General features: G+C 39.7%; 1 protein-coding gene across 1 annotated transcript in view; it reads right to left on the bottom strand.

Moving 5' to 3' along the window:
- Positions 1-10,016, bottom strand: part of LOC150077356 (xylosyl- and glucuronyltransferase LARGE1-like) — a 1,505,345-nt gene that overhangs the window by 1,027,034 nt on the left and 468,295 nt on the right. The gene's annotated exons all lie outside the window — the stretch shown is intronic.

Raw genomic sequence — 10,016 nt, 5'->3', positions numbered from 1 at the left:
GGGTTCGTGATCGAAACTAAAACGAAAGAGGAGATGCAGCATAATCAGTAATCCCGAAATGACCACGCTGGGTCTATTTGCTGAGCCCCCAAAAAAGAAAGGGTCATAACTACCTGAGCAGGATCATCAACAGTTGACCCATCGATATCAAGTGGACCAATCTGATTCATCAACTTCCTTCTAGAGTTTACATAAGTAAAGAACTCTTTGCTGTTTTTCTTTGCATCCCTTGCCAAAGATTTCTCGTACTCTGCCTTCGCTTGCCTAACCTCCTTTGTAACTTGGTTACAGATCAACTTGTATCTATCATAGGCTTCTGTGTCATGTGTTAATTTGAATGTATCCCATGCATGTTTCTTCTCTGCCATATGCCTCATCAGTTCATCTGACATCCATTTAGGCCTAAACCCTGAACAATATTTCTTAGTTGGTATGTAAAGCCTAGTAGCTTCCAAGATAAGTTCTTTGGATGCATCCCATTTTGCATTTGCTGTTGGTAACATCATCAGTTGGTCCCACTGTATAGAATTTAAATACTGTCTCAGTCCATCGTAGTCGCCTTTACGAAAGCAATAACCCTTCCCTTTACCCCTAATGGCAGTTACCTCTTTGAGTAAATCCCACTTCAGCACACTGTGATCACTGCCACCTAGTGGTTCATTTATCTGCAGATTCTTAATGCATGAACAATCACTGCTGATAATCAAATCAAGAGTATTCCTCCCTCTAGTTGCCTCCCGAACATGCTGATGTAGAAAACAATCATCCAATAAATCCACAAAAGCCTTGCCCCCAAACTCCAGTCAATATCTGGGAAATTAAAATCTCCCATTATAAGACTCTCTGATTTACTGGCCCACCCTATTTCCCTGTACAGTTTCTTATTATACTCATCAGAGTCATTAGGCCTATAGCACACTACTACTCTCAATTTTGATCTCCCAATGCTTATGTCACACCAAACTGACTCGACACTGCACTGTCCAGCGATGTCCACTGGCTTCACCTCCTTGGATTTTATGTATTTCTTAACTAATAGCATAACCCCTCCTCCCTTCCTATCCAGTCTATCCTTTCTGTAGACGTTGTACTCCCCAAATTCGAGTTCTACATTCCTTATTTCTGTGTGACACCAAGTCTCTGATATCCCAACAATATCTGCCTTTGATGTTTTGAGCAATACCTCAAATTCATCAAATTTATTTACTAAACTCCTAGCATTGGTGTACACGCAAGTATACATGCACCTATTTCTATTCTTAGCTACCCTAACACAACCCATGTGTTTACTTGTACCGCAATGGCTCCCAGCAGTCTCAGAAATATCCTGAATCTTGTTTTTCAGGCTTGTGCTCATTCCAATAGAAGCAGTGCAAGAATCTCTTTCACCTCTGCCAGTGGCTACTGTTAATCTATTCGTCTTTGTATCCCCCCAAGCTAGCAGTTTTCCGACCCACCTAACACTGCCTCGATAGCATCAGCAAATATTCTTTCACCCTTTCTATTTAAGTGTATCCGATCCCTGTAGAAGCAATCTCTCCTGTTAACAAGTACAGGCCAGGCTGAAAAAAATTCTACCCCTTGAGCCTTGCACAATCTTTCCAGGGCCGAATTGATCGACAAGGCTCTCATCATATACTCCCTCCTATCGTGTCTGGGCAGAATTGCAGACACTTTCAAATTCAACCCTATTTCACGGCTTTTTTTCAACAGTGACCTGTACTTGTTAAGCAATTCTGCCGGTCTCCTACTCTTGATATCATTAGTGCCAACGTGTACAACTATATCACCTTTTGTGCCCTTAAAAGATGATATCTGCTCTACAACGTCATCAACCTTTGCCCCTGGCAGACAAACCCTGGTCCTGTTCCACCTATCCTCTTTACAAAGCATGTTCCCCGTTTCTCTGACAATAGAGTCACCAACAACTACTAGTTCCTTTGGGACCAGCGCATTCTGCCTTTTGGGTTGCCGCTGTTTTTCACGATGACCAAGTGCAAGCTCTGGCGTTGATATGGGCAGCTGAGAGCTTGATGGGCCCCTCAATTTAGTTCCTTAGAGGGCATCCACCCTGTCCTTCAAGTTCTCATATAGGCCCATAAGAATGCTGAGTTGTTGCCTGATTTCGATACACTCCTCGCATCGCGCACACACAAAGACACCCCCCATGGCAATATCATGTCCCGTACCTGAATGCTCCAAAAACATCAGGCAAGATGTGCATTTTAGAAGGCTGTGATTCAGAAGGCAACTGCCCCCCTCAGTTCTCCTCTGAGCCACAGCACTTCCATTAGCTTGAGCCTTTTGTTTTGCTGCTCTGGTCTGAGTCATGATTACTTTTAATTTAAATAAAAATTTCAATTTCAGTTTATAACCCTAACTTATCTCCAAACACAGTTATAATGGTATATATATTTTTTAGTGTCAAGTATTAACTATCTCCGAGTTCCCTTTATATAACTTCCGTATCAGTTATGTATTAATTAATTATGTTACGTCTGTTATCTAAGTCGGTATATGTATTTAGTTAAAAGTGCAATTTAAATGCCAACGAAGTTCAACAAGTTTAATAGATTTTACCGATCGCTGAAAATATTATAACCTATACTATACTAACGCTAGCTAGGTTCGATATATAACGATCGTATGACAAAGACAAAGGCGGGAATTTACGAACGGTAATATATGGACACTTAAGTATTAATTAACTTTCAAATCTCGCTGTTTCGATTCAGAATAAACTAACGATCCTTACGAGGTCTATTACAAAAATAATTTAATGTAAAAAATATTCAATAAGCTGCTAAATATGGCTAAAAAACTTCTCGTTCAACGGAGTTGTAACTTGTAACACGTGGATTTGATACCCTTACCGATACTTTTATGCAATTACAAGGCCGAGTAAAGAATAAATAAACCAGATTAATCAGAAATATCACAAAATAATGCTATACTACTAAATTTAAATCAAAAGTTTTAGAAAAACAATAATTTCAAATCAATAAATAAGAAAAATCCACTTAGCGGCTTTGAACACGTCTGGCCCCTACTCGCCTCGTCAGCATACTTGAAACGAATTAAAATGTATGGATTGTTGTGGGATACAAATTACCATTAACGGTTTGCTAATAGGCTGGTCTGTTAGGGAATGGAAAATTAAAAAGAGTAGAGAGATGGTTTGGGTCACATCTTTCTTTTGGCAGTAGATAGATTAGGATCATCTTTCTGCCGATTATGATCAGTTTGATCCATAGTTCCAGGTGAAGCCTGGTTTGTCAAAGGATTGTTTTTCCTTTCAGGTTTCCGCCCCGCCACGGGGAGACAGGAGTGGTCGCGCCTAGTGATGAAGCGGCTGGAGAGGTCAGTTTGTTAGTCAGAAAATTACTAAATGTACTAAGAAAAGAAAGGTGATTTTCCTTTCTGGGTTTTTACTTAGAATCTGTTAAGTGCAGAACTACTTACAATGAACTGAGGATGAGAAGGGGCTAGAAATAAAAAAAGAACGAAATCACTTGGAAAGATCACTCTATACATTACTTGAGAAAAATCGTTTGGACGCTATTCTTGGCAGTCGGGGCTGATACTCACTTAATGATGCAATTCTTTCATCAAACTGAATTAAGGAGATCGTGTTCCAATTAGATTCGACTTATACTCTACCCTCAAAGTAACACGACTTTAATGCCAAGGCTTTCACATAATTTCATGGCGTCGTGTATTCACAGAAATATAATTCTACGAAGAAACTTACAATTTCGCTAGGTAGAACAGAAAGATAAATCGCCACAGACCATCCGCTGCTAGAGCTTTTGTTTCATCTCTCGACTCTTACTCTAAGCATACCCCTGTAATAAGCCCGGGACTGTCGCTTTAATCCATGGGACGAGTTTCTCCGCTTACCTAATGTGGCGTCAATTTGGTTTGTACACCACGGAGTACTCACCCTACATCCAGGAAATAAACGGAAGACGAATGAAGTTCATTAAGGGAAACGTTTATTAGATCGCAGTATAATTAGTACGGGCAGCAGTGGAGGTAGGTATTAGGGACATTTTTGTATTTATCCAGCCGAACAGGATGGAATTGTGATTAATGCAGAATATAAAGTGCCGCATAAAACACGCCTTCCATTTTTCATTATAATTTCGCTTGTCAGCGTTCTGAAGCGGAGCGCTAACGAGCCAAAATCGTGTTAGAATTTGAACAGATTATGCAAATTAGTTCTCTTATGTGTCCGCGCAGAGGGTGAATAAAATAAGCGATCCCTTAATGTAATCTGCGAAGTGTTAAATTGATAATTGCGATAGTAGCTAGGGCGGTTGCTTAGAAAATTTAAATAGGAATTTGTTTATATCTACGTCCACATAGGTGCACAAACCGTAAACAACGCCACTGGCTGCCCACACTATTCCAGGATATATAATAGACGAACAACTGCGTGCGAATGCATACCGTGATGACTACAGATAAACACACTTTCACCATGAAACCAAACCACACACACACACACAGCATCTTCTGCCAATATATTTAAATATCATATTTTTGTGAAATCATGTGATTCCCCAGCGTTTCCTTCTGCAACACAAATTTCTCATTGATGGTTTTGTTGTGGTATTTGTTGGCGCAATATGGCCTAAATAGCAATATGGCTATTTAGGCCATATTGCGCCTCCTAAATTAATTGAGTCATTTATGATAACTGCACGGGTAGCAGTTAGAAACGTTCATACATTTGAATTTGTTTTAAATAGAGAAAGAATTAAGAGAGATTTGCTTCTTTACCTATGATGCTATTGAAAGACAGAGGTTGTTGTAGATCTGAAATGATGCTGAAAGACGTTCGTCGGGCATTGTTGAACAAGATATACTCAAGAAGTATACGTTTTACTGAAAGTGGTTGCGAGCAGTGCGCACATTGCGGAGGATCATTTCCTGTAAGCAGGTAGAGATGTGTGAGGTGAGTATGACCTATTCGAGTTCTGGCTAAGATTACTTCTTCTTTTCTATTTTTACGAAGGCTAGATGTCCATACCTGTGGTTAAAGTTTTAGTTCAAATAGCTGGTTATTTGTTTGCATTTTCCACAGAAGTGTCCATTGTTCTATACATCTTCTCCGTACATTGTGTCTATAATCAGAATATGGGACTATATCATTTGTTGAGTCTATGCTGGAAGGATACTTTGCAGCATCATCTGCACATTAATTTCCTGGAATACCACAGTGACCTGGGATCCAAGAGAAGACAACAGCTTGCTGATGCTCGCGAAGACGTATCGGCTCATGTTTTATGAGGTTTAATAAAGGATTACAAGGTGTGAAACTGCTTTTCAAAGCTAAAAGAGCACTCTTTGAATCAGTATATATATTATGCTTTTATTTATTGACAGGAGTGAGATATTTTTCAGGGAAAGCTTGATGGCATGGAGCTCCGCAGTATAACTGCTGCTTGCGGCCGGAAGTGACACTGAGACAGTTGTATTGGGGTAAACAGCAGCTTGACTGTTAGACTTTGAACAATCAGTGTAGATCTCAGTAAAATGGGGACACTTTTGTGAGTGAGCAAAATGTAATCGTTGGATATTAATATTTGCTATAGAACCTTTACGCCCATTGCTCAAAGTATTCATAACAATAAAGTGTGACGGTAGTACACGGCGGATCCGGATCTATTGAATCTCTTAGGATATTGTCACGTTTAATATTCCAGCTTTCTGTTAGATTCTGCAGTCTGAAACCAGTAGGACGAATTGTTCTGGGTTTATATGCATAGGAAGTTTTCCACTAAGGGTCATGCAGTAGTGTCCTAATAGGATGAGTAGCAGGCTTTTAATTTTATTTGAGTAGTTCATGAGCAACATCTTTTTTCCGATGCTAAGTGGAGGTTCGTGAGTCTCAACATAAAGACTTTGAACTGGTGATATTCTATATGCAGCTAGTAGAGCTGTCCTAAGAGAAGAATGTTGGATGGGCCCAAGACGGGCCAAGGCGCTCTCCCCAGCTGAGTCATGAACAGGTGCTCCGTAATCTAGCCGAGATCTAATTAGGGATTTATATAAGTGAAGCAGAGAATAAAGATCTGCACCCTCCAAGAAGTACTGGAGATAACCCGGACTATATTCATTTTCTTTGTGCAAGTGGTTCTTAGATATTTGATGTGCTCATAGAAGTTTAACTTCTTATCAAAAATTGTCCCTAGGAGGCTAATACTGTTCACAATTGGTATAGAATGACTGATCAAGTGCAACCCAGGATGCATTCTGCGCTTGGTGCAGAAATGTATCGCTGTAGATTGTGACATAAGAGTTCGTACCCATTTTGTGCCATCCATAATTCAATGTCATTAATGGATATTTGTAGATGCCTCTCAACATAATTCATGTTCTGGGAATGGCAGGATATAGTAAGATCAACTGCATAGAGATACGAGTCAACAATATTTGGAATGCTGTTTCTGATGTTTGTTCGTATTGCAAACAGAGTGGCGCTAAGGACGGAGCCTTGTGGGACTCCTTCTTCTTGTATGTATGTTTGAGATAAAAGCTGCCAGTGCCTAACTTGGATAGATCTGTGCCGAAGGAAGCTTTGAATAAAATATGGGAAATGTCCTTTCATATGAATAGAATGGAGATCTCTTAGGATGCCGTAGCGCCATGTTATATCAAAGGCCTTCTCTATATCGAGGCAATCATGACAAGATGTTGATTTCTGATTAATGTATTTCTTATGTTTTGATTCGGCTTTTGTCAGGAGGTCTAGGGAAGATCTGTTCTTTCGAAAGCCAAACTGATCATTATTGATTATGTTTTGGGATTCAAGGTACTAGGTGAGTCGATGGTGAACCATTTTTTCCAAAGCCTTACTCAGGCAGCTGGTTAGAGAAATTGGTCTATAGTTGCTAGAAATCGAATGATCTTTTCCAGGTTTAGGTATGGCTATTACGTAAGAATGTTGCCAGGAAATAGAGAATATATAACGATGAGCCAAAACTTTATGACCAGCGAGTTGTTATGCTCATTTGGGAAATTTTTGGCGCATCGGCATCTATGGCCATTGTGCGCCATACCAAACGTAGCATGTATGCTATTTCTTTAAGATCGCGAGTCAGAAAACTGGTTTTTGACTCGCGATCTTAAAAACTGGTATACGTTGATCGCTTTGAGAAAGGTAAAAATGTTTGAGACCTTTGTTTTATTGCCCAAAAGTGAAAGTGAAGTGAGTGTTAGAGGAACTATCTTCTGTTTTGGCTGGAGTGAAGAGATTCTAGCGTCTATTGCAAATTTTGTGCATTCCACAAGGATATGCTTCACAGAAAGTACTGTGTTACAGTGATGACACTGAGGGTGAATCTCTCCTCATAAAAGATAACCATGGATAATATTAGTGTGACCTATTCGCAGACGAGCTAGTATTGAGCAATGTCGAATTAGACTGAAGCTTGAAGGCCATTGCTCAAGATTTGGCTTGATACTTCGAAGCTTGTTTTTAAATTGGTTTTGCTATGTTAACTGGTACATGCATTTTTCCTGGATTCTCCGTCTACAGTCTTGATGTGGAACGTTCCACTTCTCATCGGGTGGTAAGTCAGCCGCTTTTGCGGCATTGTCTGCTAATTAATTTCCTGGAATTCCCATATGTCCTGGGACCCAACAGAAATGTATGGTTCCTCCAAGCTCAGATAAGGTATATAAAGAGTTTGTATTTCTTTTACGACTGGGTGGGTGATGTTCATATTATTTTTCAGGGCTTGAAGTGCACTTAGGGAATCAGAGAAAATTATACTTCAGTATTTGAGGACTCAATATATTTCAGTGCAACCTGAATTGCCATTAGTTGGGCGGAAAATAGGCTGAACCCATGTCACAGTCGAAAAGCCAATGTGGTGTTCGGAAAACTGTGGCGATTCCAATGTGGGCGTCATTCTTTGGCCCGTCTGTAAGAACTACAACGAAGTTTGGAAACTGCTCCACTATTGCTTGGTACAGTTGCTGTTGTTGTAGGGATTTGATGGAGCATAAGCAGCTTTGGCTATAATGCGCCTATTTATTTATTGTAATAATATATGAGAAATTCTTGTAACGTCAGAAAAGGCTGAAATCAGAAATGACTAAAAACTTTCTTCAGAAATTTAAAAAATTCAGGAATTGCATTTTCACCAATGACATTCTCTAGAGTTATTGGTTTCCGAAGAAGATTCCGAAGATTAACCAGTGAAAGCAGGGTTGTATTTCTGTCTTGTTTATAGTATGGACATTCAATGAGAATGTGTTTAACAGTCAAATTGATAGAATAATGTGGACACTGCGGTGGATTATCTCCTGTTAGTAAATGAGGGTGAGTCAAATGTGTATGGCCTATTCTTGTTCTTGAAAGGACTACTTTTTTTCTACTACTACTACGTCTTGATGTACGGACACTGGAACGCCAAATTTTAGGATCCTGTTTAAACTGAAAAAGTTTATTATTTGTTTGAGAGTGCCAGAGTGCTGTCCATTCTGTTAGGTATGCACCATGAATAATTTGTGGATAGTCTGATACAGGAACAGGGATATTGGTTAAATCTAAGGTAGTTGGATTTTTTGCAACTCTATCGGCCAGTTAATTACCAGAAATTCCGGAATGTGCCGGAATCCGACAGAAGCTGATCAGTTTGTGGCGCTCTTCAATCTGCAGTAATAATCTTCTAATTTCATTTAGAAAAGGGTGAACTTTATCTGAGGAGTTATATAATGCCATAATTGAGCTGAGGGAATCAGTGTAAATAACAAATTTTAATGAGCAGTCAAAACAGAGATTTTCTAAGGTTAATTTAATTGCATATAATTCTGCTGAGAAAATACTGAATTCAGGTGGAAGGGATGCTGAAATAGTGGTATTTAGGAACGCTGCTGCTGCTTCAACATTTGAGTTAGATTTAGAGCCATCTGTATACATTGGAGAAAAATCAAAATATCTGTGAGTGTGAATTGCATGAAGTTGTGTCACATTTGATGATTGAAGAATGTTTTCCCCACTGGCAATGGTAAGTGTCACAGATAGGTAGAAGAGTAGGAGTCCACAGTGATTGAACGCACATTGCTATCTGTTGTACAGAATGAATGGAAATATTCCAAACCTGCATCAGTTCAAGAAGGCGAAGACCAGCTGGTTTTACTATACTAGGCTTATTTTTGTAGAGGTTTTCTAATGGTGGATTGAATAGGTATGATTGAATTGGATGCGAGGCACAACTTTGTATTTTGACAGCATACTTCAGTAGCAGTGTTTTCCTACGTAGGATTAACGGGGGCTCATGAGCGTCAATATAGAGGCTATGTGCTGGTGATGTTCTGAAAGCCCCAAGTGCAATCCTCAAGGCACTGTGCTGAATTGGACCAAGCCAGTGCAAAACACTTGCTCTGGCAGGATCATAGACAGGAGCACCATGATCGAGACGGGATCTGATTATGCCCTGTACAACCGAAGGAGGGAGGTGCGATCTGCACCCCACGTTTGTGCAGATAAAGCTCTGATAAAGTCTCCATCGCAGTAACTACTAACATCAGATTTCTAATTCTAGAAATCTGATGTTAGTAGTGACTGCGATGGAGACATTGGAAATTTGAAGTTCAGGATCCAGAGGAAGTTTGGTTGTCTACAAAAATGGATAGCAACTGTTTTCTGTTGTGAGTGTCAATAGCTGTTAAGGCTGGCCCCTTCTTGAATTTTATCGAATGATATCTGAAGCTGCCTTTCAATAGATCTCATGTTTTGGCAATGGCAGGAGATGGAAAGGTCATATGCATAAAGGTATACGTCACAACTGTGTTTGGAAGCTGTTTAGTGATGGAATCGATTCTAAGAGCAAAATAATTGTCACTCAGTACTGATCACTGAGGAACACCTTCTTCCTGATTGAAAGTTGTAGAGAGGCCATTTTGGTATCTGACTTTAAACAATCTTGTGTGTAGAAAGTTCTAAACAAATATGGGAAGGTTGCCCCGTAGACCGAGAGAATAAAGATCACTAAGTATGC

The sequence above is a fragment of the Mastigoproctus giganteus genome, chromosome 12 (genome assembly GCF_048544385.1).
Source record: "Mastigoproctus giganteus isolate SK-2022 chromosome 12, ASM4854438v1, whole genome shotgun sequence".
NCBI classification, from domain to species: Eukaryota; Metazoa; Arthropoda; class Arachnida; order Uropygi; family Thelyphonidae; genus Mastigoproctus; species Mastigoproctus giganteus.
Note: the sequence above shows the minus strand (reverse complement) of the source record. Positions and strands in the feature narration are given on the sequence as shown.